A 25,051-nucleotide genomic window follows, 5' to 3' on the forward strand; every position below is an offset into this window, starting at 1 on the left:
TCCACACCAAAATTCCTACAAGCACCTCAAAGGGTTCGTTGATACTTGTTGGTGCAGCAAGCAAACAAATGTCACCGAGGATGCACTGCGGTTAAGGCTATTTCCCTTTTCTCTACGGGGAAAGGCTTTGGACTGGTTAGAGAGACTGCCCAATCATTCCATCCACACTTGGGATGAGTTGGCCGAGAAGTTCATTGCCAAATTCTTCTCTCCAATACACATGGCTACACTAAGGGATGAAATATTAGCTTTCAAACAAGAGCCCAATAAACCCATTGCACGAGATTTGGGAAAGATATCGCACCATGGTCAAAGAATGCTCGAACAATGATATGACCGAGGCCATGATCCAACATACCTTCTACAGGGGCATCGACACAACAAATCAGTGTGTGGTAAATCAACTCGCTAGGGGTAACTTCTTGAACACACCTTATTCTGAAGCTTGTGAAATCTTGGATGAAATAGTGGACACCTCTTCGGCGTGGCAACGTAGAGCTAATGTTCCTTAGGGTGACCCAAATGTTATTCACCTGCATAAGGAGCTACATGACCATGGGCAAGCTATTGCGGAGTTGACAACCACCATGAACCAATTGGCCAAGGCTCAGCTTCAACAGGTTCAAGGGTCGAGATAGGTGAATGCTATGAAAGGGGTGAACGTGATGGTAAACAAGAGACGACAACGAGGTCAACAAGTACAAAACCATCCGGAACAATTTGAGCAAAGTAATAGTGGGTATAATCAAGATGATTCATATAATGAGCAAGATGAAGAGGTTCAATATGTCAACAATTATCAAGGTCAAAGAAGCAATACTCCAAATCAACAACAATGGAGATCACAAGGAAACCAAGGAAACTGGAGCAACCAAAGCCACCAAGGAAATTGGAGTGGTGGCAATAACAGTAATCAAAGAAATTAGGGTAATCAAGGTAATCAAGGCAATTTGGGATAAAATAATCAAGGTAATTAGGGTGGCAACAATCAAAGCAATTGGGGGAACAAAAATAATCAAGGGATTTGGAACAATAATAATAAAGGAAATCGGGGGTCGGGCTTTCAGAGACGCCCGATGTATCAATAACCAAACAACCTGCCTCCATATCCGTCGCAAGGTCTTAGTTCTTCCAATAGTTAAATAGGAAGGATTGAAAACATGTTTAAGCAAATGATGGAGAAAAACACCGACTCCGATGCCCAATTAGCCTCCCACAACACTTCTATCCGCAACTTAGAGGTTCAACTTGGCCAAATTTCTCAAGCTTTAAATATTGGCCAAAAGGGGGCACTACCTAGTGATACGGTGGTGAACCCAAAAGGTGGGAATACGGGGCATGTAATGGCCGTAACAAAGAAAACATGTGGGCGATGATGTGTTGGTGCAAGATGATGATGAGCCAAGCAATGATGTTCAAGCTAATGAAGAAGCGAGGATTGATATTGATGAAAATGAGGAGGAGATGCAAGAAGAAGTGAACCCGTCTAGGGAGCACGTGACTGACATGCTGGAATCAATAGTGCCAAAGGCTAAGTTACCAATGCCAAGGCCTCCCCCTCCATACCCCCAAAGACTTGCAAAGAAAAACAATGAGAATCAATTCAAGAAATTCATTGATATGATGAAAAGTTTGTCCATAAATATGCCGTTGGTTGAAGCCTTAGAACAAATGACGGGGTATGCCAAGTTCATGAAGGATTTGGTAACAAAGAAGAGATCAATGAATTGTGAAACAATCAAAATGACACATCAAGTGAGTTCTATGGTGCACTCCTTGGCTCCAAAGTTGGAAGACCCCGGTGCTTTCACAATCTCGTGCACTATTGGGAGTGCCAATTTCGCCAAAGCTTTATGTGATTTGGGGGCAAGCATTAACTTGATGCTCTATTATGTGTTCAAAACGTGAGGGATTGGTCAACCAAGACCCACATCCATGAGGTTGCAAATGGCGGATCGGACAATGAAAATGCCATTGGGGATAATTTATGATGTGTTAGTTAGGGTCGACAAGTTCATCCTTCCCGCAGATTTTGTGATACTTGACTGTGAGGTTGACTACGAGGTGCCAATCATTATGGGGAGACCTTTCCTTGCTACAAGGAAGGCCTTAGTTGATGTGGAAGCTGGAGAGCTCACCTTCCGGGTGGGCGATGAATAAGTGGTGTTCCATGTTTGTAAATCAATGAAGCAACCAAATAGCAACGAAGTGTGTTCGTTCATGGATCTTGTGACCGAAGTAATTTGTTGATGACATAAGTGCTGTGATAAATGTGGAAGATACCTTGGAAATTGTGTTGTTGAATCATGATGAGGATGAGAAGGAAGGCTTTGTAGAATGTGTCAATACTTTACAAGGAATGGGATCATATACTTATAAGCCCCGAAAACTTTCCTTGGATCTCAAAAACCGAAAGACTCCACCAACAAAGCCCTCAATCGAGGAGCCTCCCACCTTGGAGTTAAAGCCTTTGCCTTCACACCTTAGGTATGAGTTTCTAGGCCCTTGTTCCACTTTACCTGTTATTCTTTCCTCATGCTTAACTAACGTGCAGGTAGATGCAACCCTTGCGGTGCTTCATAGGAGGAAGAAAGCAATAGGTTGGACATTGGCGGATATTCGGGGTATAAGCCCCACTTTTTGCATGCACAAAATCATTTTGGAAGAGGATGCCAAACCCCTTGTGGAACATCAAAGACGATTGAATGAGGCCATGCAAGAGGTAGTAAAGAAAGAGATCATCAAGTGGTTGGATATCAGGGTGGTTTACCCCATTTTTGATAGTTCGTGGACCTTGCCGGTGCAATGTGTCCCAAAGAAAGGGGGCATGACTGTGATCACAAATGACAAAAATGAATTGATCCCCATAAGAATTGTCACCGGGTGGAGAGTTTGCATGGACTATAGAAAGCTCAATAAAGTTACGCGGAAAGACCATTTTCCGCTTCCATTTCTTGATCAAATGTTGGATAGGTTAGCCGGACGTGCTTATTATTGCTTCTTGGATGGATATTCCGGATATAACCAGATTCTTATTGCACCTGAAGACCAAGAGAAGACCAACTTCACTTGTCCATATGGCACTTTTGCATTCTCGCGGATGCCATTTTGGTTATGCAATGCACCAGCAACTTTTCAGCAGCGTATGATGTCCATCTTCACTGATATGGTGGAGGATTTTCTCGAGGTTTTCATGGATGATTTTTCTGTCATGGGGGATTCTTTTGAAGAGTGCTTGGATAACTTGGATAAGGTATTTGCACGTTGTGAAGAAACTAACTTGGTGCTGAATTGGGAGAAGTGTCACTTTATGGTCAACGAGGGCATTGTCCTCTGTCACATGATTTCCAAGAATGGTATTGAGGTTGATAAAGTAAAAATTGAAGTGATATCCAAACTCCCTCCCCCTACTTCTGTTAAGGGAGTGAGAAGCTTTCTAGGTCATCCGGGGTTTTACTGCCGATTCATCAACGACTTTTCTAAGGTGGTAAACCTGTTTTTCAAACTCTTAGAGAAAGATGCCAAGTTCATTTTCAATGAAGATCGTATGAAGGCATTTGAACTACTCAAGTATAAGTTGACTACCACTCCTATTATTACCGCACCAAATTGGAGCTTACCATTTGAGCTCATGTGTGATGCAAGCGATGTGGCAGTTGGTGCAGAATTGGGGCAACAAATTAATAAGATCTTTCATCCGGTCTACTATGCTAGCAAGACTATGAACGAGGCCCAAGTCAACTATACGGTGACCGAGAAAGAACTCCTAGCCGTTGTCTTTGCTATGGAGAAGTTCCGCCCGTACCTAACGGGTACAAAAGTGATTGTTCACACCAACCATGTGGCACTTCGTTATTTGATGAGCAAGAAAGAGTCTAAGGCATGGTTGATGTGGTGGGTGCTTCTATTACAAGAGTTTGATCAAGAGATTCAAGACCGAAAGGGTAGTGAAAATCAAGTGGCGGACCACTTATTCCGATTGGAGGAAGAGGGGAGGCCATATGATGGCCTTGAGATCAATGATTCATTTCCTGACGAACAACTCCTTTCCATTTCTATGACTGGGATGCCATGGTTTGCCGATATGGACAACTATCTTATGAGTGGCATTGTTCTGAATGAGTTCTCCTCAAACCAAAGGAAGATGCTCACACGGGACTGCCTGGACTACTATTGGGATAAACCATATCTCTTCAAAATTTGTACTGATGGTGTTATCCGGAGATATGTTCCAGAAGAAGAGCAATTGGGTATTCTTGAAGCTTGCCATTCTTCGCCCTATGGTGGTCACCATAGTGGGGCAAGAACTACTACAAAGGACCTAAGTTGTGGATTCTATTGGCCTACCTTGTACAAAGATGCTAGCGATCTCGTTAAGCGTTGTGATGATTGTCAAAGGGCCAGTGGGATCTCCAAGAAAAGTGAGATGTCTCTCACCGCCATCCTGGAGATTGATATTTTTGATGTTTGGGGAATTTAATTTATGGGTCCGTTTGTGAGCTCATGTGGGAACACCTATATATTGGTAGCTACGGATTATGTGTCCAAATGAGTTGAAGCCGTGGCTTTGCCCAACAATGAAGCTCAGAGTGTGTTAGCTTTCTTGAAGAAGAATATATTCACAAGGTTTGGTACCCCAAGGGCCATCATTAGTATGGGGGTTCACATTTTTGCAACAAAGCCTTTGACACTTTACTTTCCAAGTATGGTGTCACTCACAAAGTGTCAACCCCCTATCACCCCCAGGCAAGTGGACAGGTTGAAGTCTCCAACAGGGAGATCAAGAGTATTCTATCCCAGACTGTCAATGCAAATCAGACTCATTGGTCAAGGAAATTTGACGATGCTCTTTGGGCCTATAGAACAACTTACAAGACTCCAATTGGTATGTCTCATTATCGGTTGGTATTTTGGGAAATCATGTCACCTTCCGGTGGAATTAGAGCATAAGGCCATGTGGGTGTTGAAGAAATTAAACCTTGAGTGGGATGTAGCTGCCAATCTTCGGGTGGAGCAGTTGAATGAACTTGGTGAGTTCCTGTTCCATGCTTACTACAGTTTGTCCTTGTATAAGGACAAGATGAAGTACCTACATGATAAGAATATCCGTAACAAAGAATTTAAAGAAGGTGACCTCGTTCTTTTATTCAACTCTCAGTTACGGATGTTTCTGGGAAAGCTTAAATCAAAGTGGAGTGGTCCTTTTGAAGTGGTACATGTGACTCATTTTGGTGCTCTTGATTTGAAAAATAAGAATGGTGAGATCTTTAGAGTCAATGGGCACGGGGTGAAGCACTACCATGGTAAGGTTGATGATGGCCATGCTGTGGCATTTCTCCTTTTCAAATGAATGAGGGTAACATACATCGTGCCGCGACGTTAAATCAAGCGCTTCTTGGGAGGCAACCCATGTGTTTTTCTTTCTTTTGATTTTCTTGTTAGATTAGGCATTGTTTTGGACTAACTGGTTGTGAAGTGTATGCAGGAATTGGGTGTGCAGTGCAAAAAATTGACAAGACAAAAATTGGCCAAGTGGTGAAATTGTGCAGACCGTGCAAGAATTATGCGGCCGCACAAGCCCTTCGCGGTAGCTCAATTCTGTGTGCGGTCGCACAGTTGGAAGATGGAAAATGCCAACTCTCTAAAGTTTGTCCTAACAAAATCCCTAAAGGATTCGCTCGTGGTCAAAATTTCGCGGACCGCACAGATTGTGTGGCCGCAGCCATTTTTATACGTACCACGTCATTGAATCTGCTGTTGAGTTAGAAAAGATAAAGAGTGTGGACCACGCCAAAATTTCATGGCCACATTCAGGTAAGTTGGTGGGCCAAAGTATAAATAGGACTTTTTAGACAATTTACACTTTACACACACTGACCTCTCTAGCACAGTGCATTCTTTCTTGTGTTAAATCTCATCCCATGTTCATCAATTGTTGATTTCCTACTACATTTCATTACTGGTATGTTAATTTCAATGAATTAATTTCATCTTTTTTCTTTTCTTTTCTCTTTGTTGTAGTTTTCTTTTTATCTAGGGTTAAATTCATGCCAAAATGTGAATTGATGTTTAATTCCTGTTTAGAAACATGTGGATAGTGTTTGAATGCATAATGGGGTCCGGGGTTAGTAGCCGTTATTGTTCAATTGCCACAAATCATGCCTAATTAGTGAAAACCCTAGTATTAATCGTACATAAGTGCCACTCTGATTTGGATTTCGTGGCCGCACAAATTTTTGTGCGGTCTGCGATAGGGTAGGCGGTCACATACAAAATTGTGTAGTCCGCGATACCCTAGGTTGAAAGCACTTTTCATCACTAAGTGTTTGCGGTCGCACTCAACTTTCTGCGGTCCGCAGTTGGTTTTCGCTACTGCACTCAATTTTGTGCGGTCCGCACAATTAAACTTTAGAGACCCAATAAATCGATTATGCGACCGTACTCAATTTTGTGCGGTTTGCGATGGGTTTTCGCGGCCGCACTCAAAAGTATGCGGTCCGCGCTGAGATAACTTCAGAGAACCAGTATTCTGAATCTGGGATTTTCATGGCCACACTCATTTTTGTGCGGTCCGCGATGGGCAGTCCACGGCCACACTCAATTTTGTGCGGTCCACGCTGTCGTGTTCTGAGAAGCAGTGTCTTTCTTTCCAACTGCAATTCAATAACACATGTTGAACCCCAATTCTAACTGACTTTCACTACATGTTTGTTGCAGACAATGGTGCATTCACGTGGTCGAGGTGATACTTCCAAAGGGAGGGCAGAATCCTCCCGAGGCCGGGGTAGAAGAAAACCTAACATGCCATTATCATTCCAAAAAGTTGTGGGCAAAACGACTACTCTCAGTATACCACTTTCGGAATCCTCAGACACCAGTGAATACCTCCCATCCCGAAAAACGTCTGAGGGGGAGTCTGTACAACCACAATCGGGGGCACAATCACAATAATTCCCCAATAGATTCCATTTAGTCGATGAACCTACCTCCTCCTCTAGTTCTTCTGATGGCTCGGAGGTAGGTAGTCAGGCATCCGAACCATCTTCCCGACCTGCTACAACACCTGCCCCAGCAACTAGCCCAATCATTTTAGATGAGGATGATGAGGTTCTGGATGACGGGAGAGGGGGTGACACAATTGTGGGAGGCCAGGCTAGATCAAAGAAGCCGGAGGTGTGGCCTGATAGGTTTGTAAGTGAGAAGGCGTGTGAAAATTTTCGGGAATGATGGCCCCAAAGGTCGCTCACTCTTGAGTGACAATTCATAACCAAAGACCTAAGCCAGCATAATCCAAATGTTCTAAGGCAATTTACAGAGAGAAAAGGGTTGAAATGGTTCACCGTCCAGTTAAAAGATGCCAATGGATATCTCGTCAAGGAATTTTATGCCAATGTTGCCCACATTAAAAAGGGTACAAAGGTGACGAAGGTCCGGAACTTGAAAATCCAGTTTATTGGCCACACATTGAACACGTTTGAGGATGTCGGGGCAGTGCAATACCTGGAGAAGCTAGCCTTGGGTGATGCAGTTCGCCCATGGCTAGCTGAGATACTTGCTATTCCGGGGACAACACCTGCATGGCTCACAACAGGAGTTCAAATTGTTAGAGCCACCCTTAACTTTGAAGCAAAAGGGTGGGAAACATTCGTGTGCAGCCGTCTTGACCCATGCCAGTATGAGAATGTCCTTCCACTCCCCCGAGCAGTATTGGTAGCTTCCATCATGGCAGGCTATCTTATTAATGTAGGAAACTTGATGTCCTACAACATCTCCAATACAGTCCAGAAACAAGAAAGATCGTATCCATACCCCAACTTCCTCACAGAGTATTTCCAAGACCAAGGAGTAAAGCCGAGACATTTTGATGTGGAGGTGAAGGCTAAAAAGCCTTTCTCATGGTACCACCTCCAGGGAGCGGATAACCCTAAATTCAAGGGTAAAGCCACTACCTCCACTAGCCAGTCTGAAGAGGCAGAGGTAGTGGCCACCGGGTCAGTTGCCGAGCCCTTCACAATAGCCGATACTTCTGCCGGAGCAGCTTCCATGCCTCCTCCTTCCTCCGGACCTTCCCTCTCAGTGCCACTCTCAGTACCCACATCTTTTACCTACCCTCAGACTGCACTGCGGGTTTCACAGACACTATCCAGTCTCAACAACTGGATGCAGGCAGCTACCACAAAGCTGACTACCATATCCAGTGCAGTGGCAGCACAGTCTTCATCCCTATCAGAGCTTCAGGTACCTCTATCAGTGGAGAATTCTTTGAAGAAGATTCTGGACAACCAGAAGAAGATCCGGGAGACTCTTGATACACATGGGAGGATTATCAGAGATTTTGGGAAGTAGGTGAAGAAGATGCGTAAGACTCAAGCATCTAAGGAGTTAGTGGAGAAGTTGAACAAAGAGGTTGAGAAGATTGCTTCTGCTGGTGACATTCCACTAGACCTGCTTATTGAGGAGACAGTCCAAGCAGCACATGCAGCAGTGCCCGAAGCATCAGATGCAGCAGCCGGCCAGTCTGAGGAGTCGGCTACCACTACACACACTATTGCGGAGCTGATTTAGATGCTCAGCAACCTCATAGTCCCCTAGTCAGAGGATGCGGAGATCTAGTTAGAGGATACAGAGGGTGCTGAGGACCCAATGCAGACAGAGACCACATAGGGAGTTTTCTCTACTCTCTACCCCTTTTTCCTATTCTTATTTGTTATGAGCATTGAGGACAATGCTATTATTTTATTTGGGGGTGGTCAATTTTGATTTGATGACATTTTGTATGTAATAACCATTATACTATTTTTCTTTATCTTTGTTTTTATCGTTATTGATCTTTAGTTTCACTTTTGATATCTATATATTCTTACCATTCGACGTATATATTCATTTTCATTATGTATATATTCGCTTTATTTCATTTTGTACATATTCAGTCTACTTTTCGTAGCTTACTTCATAACTTCTTTCGTTGTTTTTCCTTAGTAGCATAGCTTCTTATTTACTTTAGTAGCTTCTTTTTAAGTTATTAGCTTCTTTTTTCATTTTGTGTGAACAATAAACCTTTGGTTTCTTAATGCCACAGTTCTTTCCAAAGGTGGATGTCGTGTGAACCGGGTGACTCTACCCAACGATGGATGGCGTGACAACCTTCTTAAGGGATTGAGTCCATTTTCTTTATGTTTTTGTATATATAGTAGTAATGAATAAAAGTGTCTCAAGCAGGCTTCACTTGGTACTAACACATTTACTTTCGACCATATGATTAGAAACAAGTTGATTGGCAAAGAATAGCTCTAGTTGTGACATTTAGACTCTTGTGTTGACTAAAACAATCATCGAGTGGTTTCTTTGAGCCATTTTTGATTTTCAATCTTAGCTAGGGTTGTTGTGGGCCCTCGACTCTGTTCTCTTTCACAATCCAGTAGCTTGAGAGGTGAGGTATTGAATTGCAAGTCAAAGTTCCGTGCCAATAAATCTATAACTTGCCCTGAATGTTTTTTAAGGCGAATTTCTAAGTGTAGCTCGATTTGAGAAATGATTGTAGGCTCTCCTTGCTCCAATTGGAAACTTGAAAGCTTCCATAGCTTATCAATGTGACATCCCTAGTCAACCCCTTTGATCCGAAGCCTTTTTTATTCAATAGCCATATTAGAAGCCTTTATCCGTTTTATAATGACCCTCTCTTGACACCCGATCTTTCCTTAGCATTCTTGATACAATTGGCAAAAGCATAAGTTTGGGGGAGAGACGAGGAATGTGAAAGTGATAAAAGGTACAAAGATGAAAGGTATTCAAAGTAAGCAATGATGAAAGGCATGGAGTGAAAGACGAGGAATAAAGTAGAAAGTTGAAGGGATTCAAAGAAAGCAATATTGAAAAGCATGGAGTGATTAGAGGAGAAAAATGATTGACATGAGCAAGAAAGAGTGACATTACGTCTCTCTAGTTCCCCTAAGGAAGAAGAAAATGGCTCAAAGAGTCAAGAAAGTATGAGCCAAAAAGAGGAAATGGAGTTCTTAAGGAAAGATGAAACCATCATATGCCGATAAGTCCTACCTTGATCCAAAAGCCTTCATTACATTCCCTCAAAAGTCCTATATGATTTCAAGTTGAATGAGCTTACATTAGTGGTGATTTACATAAGGGGCAAGCTTATGGTACTTAGAGTCGGACTTGTGATATTTCTTTTGATAGAGATAAGCGCACTTCTTCACAATCCTTATTTTGAGTATTACATTCTAAAGTGAGATTTGCTCATGGAGAGTAGAGGAGAAGGAGTTTGGGTTCCACAATGACCTACGTGATAGAGCGAGCTTCCTTGGTGAATTAAGTTAACTCTTGATGCTCTAGTGTCACATTAGAACTATGGTACTCAAAAGGTCAAAACATGATGTTGTTGATAACTCATTTGTGTTAAGGGTAATTGTTAGTCCGAATTGATGCATGATTGATTCACCTTAGGCCACCTGAAATACCTTTTTTCTAGTGGAGGTGGGAATTCCCTTATTTGCTTGAGGACAAGCAAAAGCTGAAGTTTGGGGGAGTTGATAAGTAGGGATTTTAACCTATTATTTGCTCTCTTTTACTTGTGTTTTAGGCTAAAAATGCTTGGAAGGACTCCCGAAAACTAATGAAATATGCTTGCTTGCAGGAATTATTCAAAATGAGCCAAAGAAATCAAAATCAACTCACAAAGGAGTCAAAAGTTGAACAAAAACCAAGGCTGAGCAAAGAGGTCTGAAGCGCGAACCGCACAAATATTGTGCGGCCGCGAGAGCCATGATGCAGCCGCGATCAAACTTATGCGCTCCACGAGAGGGAAATCCAGAGAGTTATTTTTGGGCTAAATGATGAGCGCTGACCGCACTAGAAATGTGCGGCCGTGAAAGTCCTTGTGCGGTCGCGATTGAAATTACATGGACCGCGATGACTGAGCTTCAGAGAGCTGAAAACTTGAGTAAAAGAGAGAAATGTGGACCGCACTGGAATTGTGCGGCCGCGGAATCCCTTGTGCAGCCATGATCAAAATTATGCAGGCCACGAAATGAAGAACCATAGAGTTGATTTGAAGCCAAACTCAAGCAAGTGCGTACCGTGCCACTTTTATGCGGCCGCATAATCTGGAGCACGACCGCACTTAGAATTATGCGGTCAGTGAATGTTCAACTCAACCCAGATCCAAAAAGAGAAGAACGCGGACCGCATCAAAATTATGCGGCTGCAAAAGCAAGAGTGCGGCCGCACTCAGAATTACGCGGCCGCACAACCTCCGCAGGGACATTTTTGTCAGATATTTTCAGCTTAATATAAATAGAATTTTTTGTCATTTTTAGGGTATGTCAGGTTATGTTATGTTTTGTATACGGCTGACTTTTCTGTTTTTGGAGTTTTGTACTATATTCACTTTTTAACATTAGATTTTCATTCCACAAATTAATATTATGGATTTTGTCTTCATTTCATCTTTAATTTCTGCTATTTCCATGAGTAGCTAAATCTATAGCTAGGGTTGTGACCCAACCCTAATATGGGCATTTAATGGGTATTTGATTTTAGGGCTTGAATGTGAATGGGTTAGTGATATTTAGCCTAGTTCTTGCTAGAACTCAAGAATTAATGGTTGCAAATATTGATTCATGCCTTTATGACTTAGTCTCTCTTGAGAAAGAGGGACTAAGTCTAGGAAAACTAGGCTAACAAGGAATTGGGGTGAACTCAAGAAATTGATAGCCCCAATTAAAGTGTTAAACCTGGAGATAGTAATACCCAACTTGAGCCAATATCACTTGGTTTGCATGAATACCCATTTAGACTTGAGAAAGCCAAATTGAGTAAATTCACTCAAACTACCGAGAGGTATAGAGTGAGTATCTGGGTGTGATAGCTATATTACAATCCCAACTAATCAAGCTTGCCCTAGATTTTGCTACTCGTTAGATATCCACCTAGGTAAAAGTCATTACCCTAGTCTCTTTAAACATTTGAAAAAATAACAACAAAAATATTGTCCTTAGTTTCAATTATTGAAATCTTTAGAGTAAAAATTAGAAATAGAAGAACCAATCAAGTTTGTGGAAGTGCAATTAAAGCCAAAACATGCAATTAACTTAGATATACACCTAATCCCATATTCTAACTCCCTGTGGATTCGATCCCGACCTTTGTTGGGTTTATTATTGCATCGACCGCCTCGCTACTCAATTGTGGTGTAGGTTTGGCACAGATCAATATCACGGCGTGAGCAGGTGATAAGTTAAACAGAAGATTTTTTACCTTTTATAGAATTGTACTTAAAGTAAAACTCCCTTACTATATAGAGGAGAGTTTGATTATTCGTTGAGACATTGTAATGCACGCATATCAAGGTAATATATTAGTATTTTCTCTGTTATTGAAAGTTCTTATTCTTGTTCATCAGTGTTCGCCATTTTGAGTCCGGATCGAGGGTGAATATTTCATTGAGGCTGAAATCATCCTCCTCGCGTGGTTTGATAACTTACTATATCTTTATTTGTTTAATCTAACGTAATTTATCATTTGTATCGAATTAATCAGTGTATCCTTAAAACCACTTACAAATTTAATTGTTATTAGGCTTAAAGAAGTGATATTCACAATGACAAATACACACACTATCTCTTCATTATTCTTTTGTTTCTCTATTAAGGATTATACAAAACTTAGTTGTTCCATTTTGATGGAAAATGCTACTCCACAAAATTTTGAAGGGAGATGATTTCTCAAGGATAGATAACAAAAATTTATTGTTGTTAAAGGGGAAATATTAGATTGAAAGGATTGGCTGAGGAAGATGAAGGATGATTAGAGAAGGAATATGTCAAGACAAGTTTTATTTGAAAACGAAAGTGAAGTAGAGAGCTATCATATGTATTGCAGTTTCTATTACATTGTTTCCCCGGCATAACCATACAAAAAGAGGATAAACTGATTTATGGCCTATGGGAAAGAAGAGGAACACACAGAGGTATTGTTAAAGAGGATTATTAATGAAGAGGCACGACTTTTGACTTCTTAATCGAACAGAGGCAGTGTAATTAAACGAGTTTTAATGGAAGGGCAGTGACTTTTGAGTTTTAAATTTAAACAACAAATATTTTACAAATAAGAGGAAAGAAAGCAAAATAATAGGAAAAGGTTAAAAACGAGGAAATAGATAAATTGAAATCCTGGCTTAGGAGAGTGCCACATCACTTCTTCTATGCCCTTCAATTATATATATATATATATATATATATATATATATATATATATATATGTATATATATATATATATATATATATATCTTAGTGGCACTTCAGGGGTTCAGATTGATTCTTATATCTCTCCACTGATGCTGACTTATTCTTATGTTTTAGTTCTATCTTACATACTCGGTATATTGTTCGTACTGACATCCTTTTGGTTGTGGACGCTGCATTTATGCCTGCAGGTGTAGATAATCAACTTGACGAGCCCTCATAGTAGACGAGGTTAGCATTAAGCGAAGGATCGGTAAGACTCCACTTCATTCGGTGTGCAACCCAGTCTATAAGTCATCATGTCAGAGTTTTGCTACAGTCTTATGGGCAAGCTGGGGTCCTCTCCCGACAATGTTTCGATGTATAATACTCTTAGAGGATTTGTAGACACATGTTCATTATGTACAGTATGTCAGAGGCTTTGACGACCTGCTGTATTCATTTTTTAAGTATGATAGCTCCTTAATACAGCATTTTGCCTACTCACAGTTATGCATTACGAGTTGGGGCCATGTTGGCCCATGATAGTTACAGAATGAATGAGTTCAGCCAAATCAGCCTATGTATGTTCAAGTGTTCGTCAAACGATCATGAGCTACAGAGTGGTTCGCTCGAGCCAGTATGGCACCGGGTTCCATCCACACCTCCCCAGGTTGGGGCATGACACAACCTTATCTGGATTCCTTCGTTATTGTGTTCATTGAAGATATATTGGTGTATCTCGCAATCGGGGGGAGCATGAGCAACATTTGAGGATCGTGCTCCAGACTTTGAGGGAGAAGAAGCTATATGCTAAGTTCTCCAAATGCGAGTTTTGGTTAGATTCAATGGCATTATTGGGTCATGTGGTGTCCAATGAGGTATTAAGGTAGATCGAAGAAGATTGAGGTGGTTCAGAATTGGCCTAAACCTTCTACCGCTATCTTGAGTTTCCTAGGTTTGGTTAGGTATTACCACCGCATTACGGAGAGGTTTTCATCTATCGCAGCCTCATTGACTAAGTTGACTCTGAAGGGTGCCCCATTCAGGTGGTCCAACGAGTGTGAGGAGATCTTTCAGAAGCTCAAGACTGCCTTGACTACAAGTCTAGTTCTGGTTTTGCCTTCGAGATCGGGTTCATATGCAGTCTATTGTGATGCTTCATGAGTTGGTATCGGGTGTGTGTTAATGCAAGATGGTAGTGTAATTTCCTATGCATCATGTCAATTGAAGCCCCATAAGAAGAACTACCCAGTGCATGATTTGGAGTTAGCAGCTATTGTACACATGCTGGAGATTTGGAGGCATTATCTTTATGGTGTGTCTTGTGAGGTGTATACGGATCACCAGAGTCTCCAACATCTATTCAAGTAGAAGGATTTGAAATTGAGGCAACTAAGGTGGTTAGAGATACTGAAAGATATCACCATTCTTTATCATCCAGAAAGTCCAATATGGTGGTCGACGCCTAAAGTAGGAAGGAAGAGATCATGAGGAGTCTTGCATTTACTCCAACCAGGGAGAGGCCTTTGGCTATAGATGTTCAGGCTTTGGCCAACAGGTTCATGAAGTTGGATGTTTTGGAGCCTAGAAGGTTTCTTGCTTGTGTTTTATATTAGTTGTCTTTGCTTGAGTGCATCAAGGCACGTCAGTATGATGATCTCCACTTGCTTGTCCTTAGGGACATGGTGCAACACGGTGATGCTAAGGAGGTTACTATTTGTGATAATGATAATGGCATCGGGGCAAATTTGTGTGCCTAATGTGGATGGGTTGCGATAATTGATTCTTGAGGAGGCCCATAGTTTGCGATATTCCATTCATCCGAGTGCCGCGAAGATGTACCATGATTTGAATCAACAATTTTGGTGGCGGAGGATAAAGAAAGACACTATTTAGTATGTTGCACGGTGTTTGAAATGTTAGCATGTTAAGTATGAATAAGAGACCTGGTGGTTTGCTTCAGAGGCTAGATACACCAAAGTGGAAGTGGGAGCATATTACTATGGATTTTGTGGTTGCGCTAACATGTACCTTGAGGAGATTTGATGCTATGTGGGTCATTTTGTAAATACTGACCAAGTCTTCACACTTCATTCCAATCATGACTACCTACACTTTAGACCAGTTGGCTCGGATTTATCTTAGAAAGATTTTGTCTACATGGTGTGCCTGTGTCTATTATCTCAAATCGAGGCACTTAATTCACATTGCATTTTTGGAGAGCCATGAAGTTTGAGTTTGGCACACAGGTTAAGGTAAGTACGACATTTTGTCCCCTGACGGATGGGCAGTCCGAGCGTACTATTTAGATCTTGGAGGATATGTTGCGAGAATGTGCCATTGATTTTGAGGGCCAATGGGATCAGTTTTTATCATAAGCAGAGTTCGCCTACAACAACAACTACCAGTTGAGTATCCAGATGGCTACGTATGAGGCCTTATATGGGAGGCGATGTCATTCTACGGTTGGTTAGTTTGAGCCTGGGGAGGCTAGGTTATTGGGAACTGATTTGGTACGTGATGCTTTGGAAAGGTGAAACAGAAGCGGCATCGTAAAGTGCAGTCCAGGTAAAAGAGTTATGCTGATAAGAAGGCTCGTGATGTGTCATTCATGGTGGGTAAGAAAGTTCTACTCAGAGTTTAACCCATGAAGGGGGTGATGAGGTTCGATAAGAAGGGCTAGTTGAGCCCTCGGTATATTGGCCCTTTCGAGGTATTAGAGAGAGTGGGTGAGGTAGCCTATAGACTTGCTTTGCAACCCATCTTATCGAGAGTTCATCAGGTGTTTCATGCTTCCATGCTCCAGAAGTACTATGAGGATCCGTCATATGTGTTAGATTTGAGCTCGGTGCAGTTGGGCAGGGATTTTACTTATGTTGAGGAGCCGGTGGCCATTATAGATAGGTAGGTTCAAAATCTAAGGTTGAAGAACATTGCATCGGTGAAGGTTCAATGGAAATATCAACCGTTCAAGGAGGCGACTTGGGAGACCAAACATGATATACGAAGCCTATATCCTTATATTTTTGATATTTCATGTATGATTCCAAACCCGTTGGAGGACGAACGTTTTTTTAAAAGGGGTAATATAACGATCCAGCCAGTTGTTTTATGTATTTGACTCTTGTTTCCCCACTAGATACTTCTCGTGTGCTAAATTGTTATTTTGTGACTTGCGGGCATGGTTGGTTTGATTTTGAAAAAGTTTTGGATTGAAATGGAACACTTAGTTCTATGGTTGGAAGTTTAAGTTCTAAGAGTTTACCGAGGTTTGACCTATGTGATAACGATTGGTATTTTGATGGTTCTAATAGGTTTGTATGGTAACTTTGGACTTTGGCATATGCTCAGAATTGGATTTGAAGGTTCCTAGGATGATTTGGCTCTTTTTGCCGAAAGTTGGCAATTTGAATGTTTAGAAATTTCATTAGTTTGACCATGGGTTGACTTTGTGGCTATTGAGTTTGAATTGGGGCTTGGAATAGGTCTGTTTTGTCATTTCAAACTTGTGTGCAAAGTTTGGTCTCATTCCGAGTTTGTTTGGTAGGAATCAGACTCTTGGTTGTGAATATTGAAGTTCTTGAGTTTCATAGCTTGCATCATGCATTTTGGTGTTGGATTCATTGTTTTATATGTTAGTATGATATTTCGAGCGTGCAAGCTAGTTCGTATGAGCTTTATGTACTTGTGTAGACATTTGGTGTGGTGCTCGAGGCGCTCAGGTGAGTTTTGGAATGATTTCGGAGTGTTTTGGTTTGCTTCAGATTTTGTGATGCTGCAAACCTTGCATTTGCGAAGGTCTGCTCACATTTTTAGTGTCCTTATCGCATTTGCGAAGGGGGGTGACTGCCTTGGGGACCTCGCAATTGCGAGGTAGCAGGTCACAATTATTAGATTGGAGGGGCAGCAGGTGACTTCGCAATTGCAAAGTCTGGAGTCGCATTTGCAACATCTATGGGGGCAGCCATGTTTCCCATTTGCAATTCTTTTGTCGCATTTACGAACCTCTAGTCGCAAATGTGACATCTGCATCTTGTTAATAGCTGGTATTTCGGGACTTACGCTTATTTTGTCACATTTTGAGCCTTAGACTTGGTGAGGAGCGATTTTTGAAGGAGATTTTTACACATATCTATTGGGTAAGTGATTTTCCCTTAATTTTGATAATATATCTTGATTTCTCATGGATTTGTATACCATAATAATGGAATTTGAATGATATTTTTGGGGATTATTTTTTACTATGTTTTTAAAATAAATATTTATGATTTGGTAATCGATTTGGACTCGATTTTAGAATCTAATCATATATTTGTACTCGTGGGGTAATGGGTAGTCGAGATCTACCCCTCGACTTAGGTTTTGATCGCGCAAGCCCGGGGTTGATTTTTGTTTACTTTTCGGGAATTGGGTAAAGATTGAGACTTTATTGTTTGGAATTGATTCCTTTAGCATTGTTTGATGTTATTGAGACATTTTTGGCTAGATTTGAGCCGGGCGGAGGTGATTTTTAAAGGAAAGACATTTTTGGAGTATTGAATTAGCTTGGTGAGCTAAATATCTTTCCTGGGAGAATACTCCTTAGGATTTGGCCTTAATGTACATGAGGTGACGAGCGTATACACGGGTGCTATGTGTGGCTTATGACCGGATTAGACCTTAGGTTATTAATATGCCTTATTTCGAGTATGTATTGTATATTAAAATTCTTAAGCACTTGGTGGCTATGTGAACATGATCACTACACTTATTTTATCCGTAGTAATGCTTTATTTGTTAAATACATATCCGCATTTACCATTTGCATGTCCTTGTGCACCTTGTTGATAAATTATGCACTCATATCCTTGATAAAACTTTGGCATTATTGTTTTGCTTATTGTAGCACATGTGGACATGTTGAGCGAATTTGTTTGGGTGTTGGAACGAGGTTTATTGCTTGGCGATTGTGTTTGTGATTTTGTCAAGGCGGAGCAATACGGGTGACTATTGTGATTTTGTGTGGACGAAGCGATACTGATGGCTATTGTGATTTTGTCAGGGCAGAACGATACGGGTGGCTATTGTAATTTTGTTAGGGCGGAGCGATACGGGTGGATATTTTGGCTATGTCAGGGCGGAGTGATAAGGGTAGATATTGTTATTGTGATAAAAATGTAGGCATGAGGTTCTATATGTGTGCGTTTCTATTTGACGACTTGTTGAAGCTGAGCCTTTACTTGCATTGAATTGCTATCACTTGTTCTGATAAGATTATTATTATTATTATTCTGCTATATGTTCTGTTGCCAGTTTTTGATATATTGCACATGTTATTTTATTAGTGAGTATCACATGACATGAACCTCGTCACTACTTCACTGAGGTTAGTCTTGATACTCACTGAGTACCGACCGTGGTATACTCATACTTCACTTTTGCATATTGTTTTGTGCAGATCGAGGTATTGCAGACATTGGACTTAGGTAGAACTGCATTGACTGGGAGGTTACATTGACTACGAGGATTCAAGGTAGAACTACATTGACCATCGCTGTCCCTTGGAGTCCTATCCTTATATTGATACTATCATTTTTATATCCAAACAGTATTATATTTTGAGATATTCTTATATATTTAGTTAGAGCTCGTGACTCTGTACTATCTAGTTTTGGGTAGATATTTTTAAAATTTCCACTTTGTCTTGTATTGACTCTATTTCCACATTTATATTAAACCTTTTCCTATTATATCATGTTTTGTTTATTTAAATGTTGTTAAGTGAACGGCCGTAGCGATCCGGTCGGTCGTTTTGAGTATTTTAGCCTTGTCCCCCCGATTAGGTCCTTTACATATGCATATTTGATGTTATGTGACTTGCAGGATTGGTTGGTTTGGGTTCGAGGAGGTTTTGGAGTGAAAATTATACTTAAATTTGATGAATTAAAGACGGGATTTGGGGGTTTTTCGACTATGATTTTGGAGAGTGAGATTTGATGATTTGAGGTCAGAATTGGATAAAACACATATATTTAGACTCATATCAGAATGGGTGTTCGGAATTTGTGAGTTTGGTTGGTTCCGAGGTGCGAGCCTGGGGTTGACTTTTTAGGTTGACTTTTTTATTCTGGTTATAGATCTTAGCTTTATCCTTTGGAATCATTTCGTATGGCTTTTATTGATGATATTAAGTTATTTTGGCAAGATTCGAGCCATCCAGAGGTTGACTCACGCGGGAAGGGCTTCCTAGAGTATTGATTTAGCTTACTTAAGGTAAGTATCTTACCTAAACTTGGTTGAGGAACTAGTTGCCTGAGTTATTTGTGATAGCTACGTGCTATTGGTGGCACACATGTGTGGGGATTGAGCCCATATGCGAACACCGAGGTATTATTCTTGCTTGGGGTAGTACTTAGGCTATGATATGCCTTGATTTGATAGCTAAGCTTCATGTTGTGATGTTCCTCTTATTTGTACACCTTTTCTGAACTATTTGTGCCATATTTGGGGTTACATTGAAGTTATTCTCCTGATTGAACCTAATAATTGCTACTTTTGTGATGTATTTGCCGGACTGAGCTATGATAGTACACTGTGCACATGCATACACCTTACCATGTCATTTATACCAGTTCAAGAGTATGAAACTTGATATTAATTAATCATGTACATGTATTCTTGTATATCTGCTTTCTATGTGATATGATCTGGACTGATAGCCTGTTATCACACCGGGCAGATTGTGATTATTGGCTCGTGAGTTTTCCATGAAGTTGATATTATTAGCACATGATTTGTCCATGCAGCACATGAGTTGTCCATGCGGATCTAGATATTGATATTGTTGGCACGTGGGTTGTCCGTGCAATATGTGAATTGTCCGTGCGGCGTGTGGATATGGATCCATCACCCTAGGGCCACCCTCTCATGTTCCTTCTTGACGGTGTACACGCAGTTATATAGGAAACATGATCAGCGGTTTGGTATGGTTATGGAAGTTCTAAGGAAAAGCTGGCCAGTGTTTGATTTGGTTATTGCATTTCATCTTTACTTACAATTTCCTTGGTTATTTACCTGATTTATGCTGAACTGCTGACTGATCTTAGTATGTAAGAAATTTTGTGCACAAGGTGGTTCTTTCTGAGATTTATGACTTGCTCGTATTATCGTTATGTACTCGTTGAATTCATGAATTGTACAGGTAATTAGCAAGTATCATTTATAATTCTTACTTATATTACCTCGCCAAGGTTAGTTATGATACTTGCTGAATACGTGGGGTCAGTTGTACTCATACTACATTCTGCAGTTAATTTTACAGATCTAGGTGTCAGACCGAGTTGTGAGGTGATGCTGTGAATATTTTGTAGAGACGAGGTAGAGCTGCATCCCGACTGCAGTCTTGGCATCTCTTTTCCTTTTGTACTGTTATTTCCATTTAGGCAGTATCACTATCTGTATTCTAGACTTGTACTTTTGGTTAGAGCACAGACACTGTAATACCAGTTCTAGGGAGTTATTGTATTTTGACGCAGTTATTCATGTTAATGGCAGTAGACTTGTACTATTTCCTTGCATTTCTATTATTGTGTTCCGTTATTGTTATGTTGGCTTGCCTAACAAGTGAGTTAGGCACCATCACGATCGGGTTATGGTTTTGGGATCTTGATAAGTTGGTATCAGAGCCCTTTGTTCATAGGTTCTACGGGTCATGAGCGAGTTTAGTAGAGTCTTGCGGATCGGTATTGAGACGTCTGGACTTATCTTCGAGAGGCTACAGAACTGTTAGGAAAAACTTCACTTTCTTGCATTCTTGTCGTGCAGATTTATTAATTCCAAAGTTTGAACCTTTACTCTTTTATTCTCTCACAAAGGGTGAGGACACGTTCAGCCGGATCAGGCGGACATGCACCAGTACTACCAGGCAGGGCTGCGAGAGATTGGAGCCGAGGTAGAGGCTGAGGTGGGGTTCGCACTACTACTAGGGTAGCACTTGTGGAGCCACCAGTCGCTCTAGTGGAGGAGCAGGTTCTGAATACTGTTGAGCCGGCGGGACCAGCTCAGACACCGGTAATACTTATTGTTATACCTGGTCATTAAGAGGCTTTGGCTTAGCTATTGAGCGTGTGCACGAGTTTGGCTCAGTCGGGTATGGTACCAGTTGCACCAGCTACCTGAAGTGTGGCCTTATCAAAAAAAAATTCAGATATTTCCTCCTCAAATTTAGCTTGGCTTGCAAAGGCAATTGGGCAAACTTCGGTCATAGTGCAATCTTCAGACAAATTAGTCTGAAGTTCTTCAGTTTGTAGTATAAACTTCAGACAAAATCAGTTTGTTATATTTGAACTTCAGATAATTTTTTCTGAAGTTTGGCTGATAGTTACAAAATTTAGGCAAAGTTTAACCTGGTAATGTCTGAAGTTTGGCCCTGCAATCCCAAACTTCAGACTTGTATCTTTAGAGACGTTCGACAATTGAGTTCCGGATGCTTCTTCTAGTTTCATGCTCCCGGATAGTGTTCATACACTTTCCTACAAGGAATGCTGGTCCAAGGATTTCAGTCAAATAATTTTGAATCAACAAACCTGAATTTGCAATTTGTGCTGCCTTTCATTTTTTCTGGTGGATGAATTTGCATTTCTTGCTCAAACAGATACTAAATTCTCACAATCATCTTGAGATTCTCATAAAAAACTTGAAACAAACAACCATAAACCCTCTTTGCACTAATTAAAAGACCAAAAGATAGCTTTACAATATGCGCAAAAAGGAAAAAAACAGAAAGAACGTAAAAAGGACGGCAGAAACGAGAGAAGCATATCTGCCCTGAAAGAATAAAAGAGAAAGAAGGAAGAAAAAAGCGAGAGCATAACATGAAACTGGAAGACAATTACTGATGAAGACGATTGGTTTTTTAAAATGACCGAGTTAAATAACTGACCGATTTTGGTTGGTTTTTTGAATATTAATTTTCATTTATTTTACATAAAAAATCGATCAAAGTTAGTGCGTTTTTTAAAAAATAAATTTTGCGGGATGCCAAAATAATTTTTCGTATTTTTGTGCCAAAAAAAACCGACCGAAGTTGATCGTAAAAAACATTGAAAAATAAAAATACTTCGGTCTGTTTTTTGACCTACCGAAGTCCGTCGGCTGCGGTCGATTTTGACAGAATTTCTAGTAGTGAATTTCCAAAAAAAAAAAAAAAAGAAATTACTCCTCTCCAGATTCGTTGGCCACATCTCTTGTCTTATATTTATATTAGCTTATAACAGAAATCCAAAAGTTGTATCGTATAGAGCAAAAGCACAAGCAAAACGGTAATGTGGAGATATAAACTTTAAATTGAAATAAATTTATCTTATTTTACTTGTTGAGCTTTCTAAATTGTAGAAATATACCCGTTTCTTATTTCTTCACCTACAACAAAAAAGCCCCATAAAAGAAGAGCAAATTGAGGTAAACAAACACTCAATAGTTGACATATGTGGAGAGCAAATTGACGTGTAAACACTCAACAGTTAACATGTGTTGGTGAATTTATACAGTCATTCAGGTGTCTTGATTATTTCCAATGCTCAAAGTACTAATATTTTATAGATTTATATTTTGTGTATGATATGTCATACACATATTATTAATATAAGTTGGTTCGATTTGGTATCTTTTCGAGTCTTTATATGAAAATAAAAAATTAACTTAATTATTCGATAGGAGTATAGGCTCATAAAAATATTTAAACATTTATGAAAAAAGAATCTAAAACTTGTTTTGTTTAAGTTCGATTGGGTCCATTGTCAGTGGAGGTGCTAAAAAAAAGAAAATGATATTGTATAGCCGCTCTCAGAATAATAACCGAAATATATATATTTTTTGTATGCATATATATTTATATATATTATGTACAAAAAATTATATATATTTTATATATTTTTGTGACAACCAAATATAAATAGTTTCGGTCGTAGGATAAAAGTGATATTTGCTTTAAAAAAAAATCTAAAACCCGTTACTCTCTCATACTTGAATAGAAGGGGGTTGGGTTTGTGACACTAAGTGGCCACGGAAGGGGTTGCTAAGGTTTGCATTACTAGAGAAACAACGGCGGAGCCAAGGGCAGATTTATAGACATAATTATGGGGCATGTGAACCCATGACTTTTTTATAAAATTAAATATTTTATATTTTTTTTTTAAATTGGTATAATATTAACTGTTGGCACCCATGCTCCAAGAATGTTGAATGGTGCACTTGGTTGAAGGTTAAGTTATTTATCAAGAGGAATAAGGATCAATTCTTACTTAATATATTTTCTCCTCTTTTTTTTAGTAGTGCACACATGTACTATAAATTCTAAATCTGCCTCTAAAAAAGGTAAAATTTTCGTCAAGGAATTTAACATCTTCTATGTATACGTCAAAAAAATTTAATCCTTTTTATATAATGTATATTTCGGTAAAGGTGATTTAGATAAACTCACGCCCTCTAGCTCTACCCCTTTGGAGAAGATCTATTTAAAGTTAAAAAAAGAGTTTATAGAAGCTGAAATTATATTTGAGTACTTGTAGTTATTATTATTCTTTTGTGGAAGTTGAAAATTTAAAATAACTTTATTTAGAACACACCTCCAAACCACTAAGTTCAAAAACTTGAACTCAAACAATGCTTTCTTGCAAATTCTCCTTGAGAAAAAATCAAAACTTCAAATAATTACTTGCAACAAAAGTTTAAAATTTTACAGTGTGTTCGTATACAAATTTGTTTCACTCAATCATGATAGGTATTCTCAACTCGTTGAATAATTTAACAAGATAACTTGATATTATTTGATGAAAACATGTTGATACGTATAAGTTTTTACCGGGTCAGTTGGGGCATGCAAGGTAGGAATTAAAATATATAGAGACAGGAAATACGGGAAGTAGCAAAGAGCTGCAAGGTTTAAAAAAAAATCAATTTTCTCAATGCCAACAAAGCAGGCAAGCTGGCTGTGCCAGGGTCAGGGAAGTATCTACATCTCCCTCCCAAATATCTCTTAGCATTTGACAGCTTGTGACATGAGCTTTTGACCTGAACAGAACAACCCCCCCCCCCCTTCCCCCTCCAATCTGGATACCCCTACCCCTAGCCAAAAAATGAGAATATTAGATGTATATCAAGAAACAACGATAAGTACACAAAGAAAGAATAATAAGTACAGTAAAGTTTTGAGACTAGATATAAAGAAACAAGGTCATCAACTTGATCTTTTTGACATGGTCTTGCAGCACAAAACAATTCCATTAGGGATCAATTCGGTACAAATTATTAAAATTACCAAGCCACAATCTTTTTAACTTCATTTTTCCTTAATTAATTTGGGTAGTAATTGATTGGAGAAGTTCATCTCAGGAAAGTTTTCATCAAAATTAGAACTAAATACAGCTAGCATGACTTACACCGATCTACCAGGTTATTTTAAGGATGAACATCCTCCTTTTAAATTTCACTTTGTGGAGTTAATATATAAGACACGTTTCAGTTGATGAGATAGACACCGCCTTCACTATTTTAACAACCTTTAATGCATGGTGTATACGGGTGAGACCGCTGGACACTTCGATCCTGGATGAAGTAAACGGAGCTGAGACATGACCATAAGGAACCGGAATCAGAGCAACGAATCCATCGAGTAGGGGCCCGGCCAAAACACTTGCCCTCGGAGGAATCGGGGCCACGTCCCCATGTCCGGTTTGAATCCCAAAATTTCGGAGAACATTACCAGATAATCGAGCATGACTAACAAAGGGCTGTGATATCCGTGCCCAGCCGGGTGTCACGGCGTGAATCTCGG

This window comes from Nicotiana tabacum, chromosome 9 (genome assembly GCF_000715075.1).
Source record: "Nicotiana tabacum cultivar K326 chromosome 9, ASM71507v2, whole genome shotgun sequence".
Classification (NCBI taxonomy): domain Eukaryota; kingdom Viridiplantae; phylum Streptophyta; class Magnoliopsida; order Solanales; family Solanaceae; genus Nicotiana; species Nicotiana tabacum.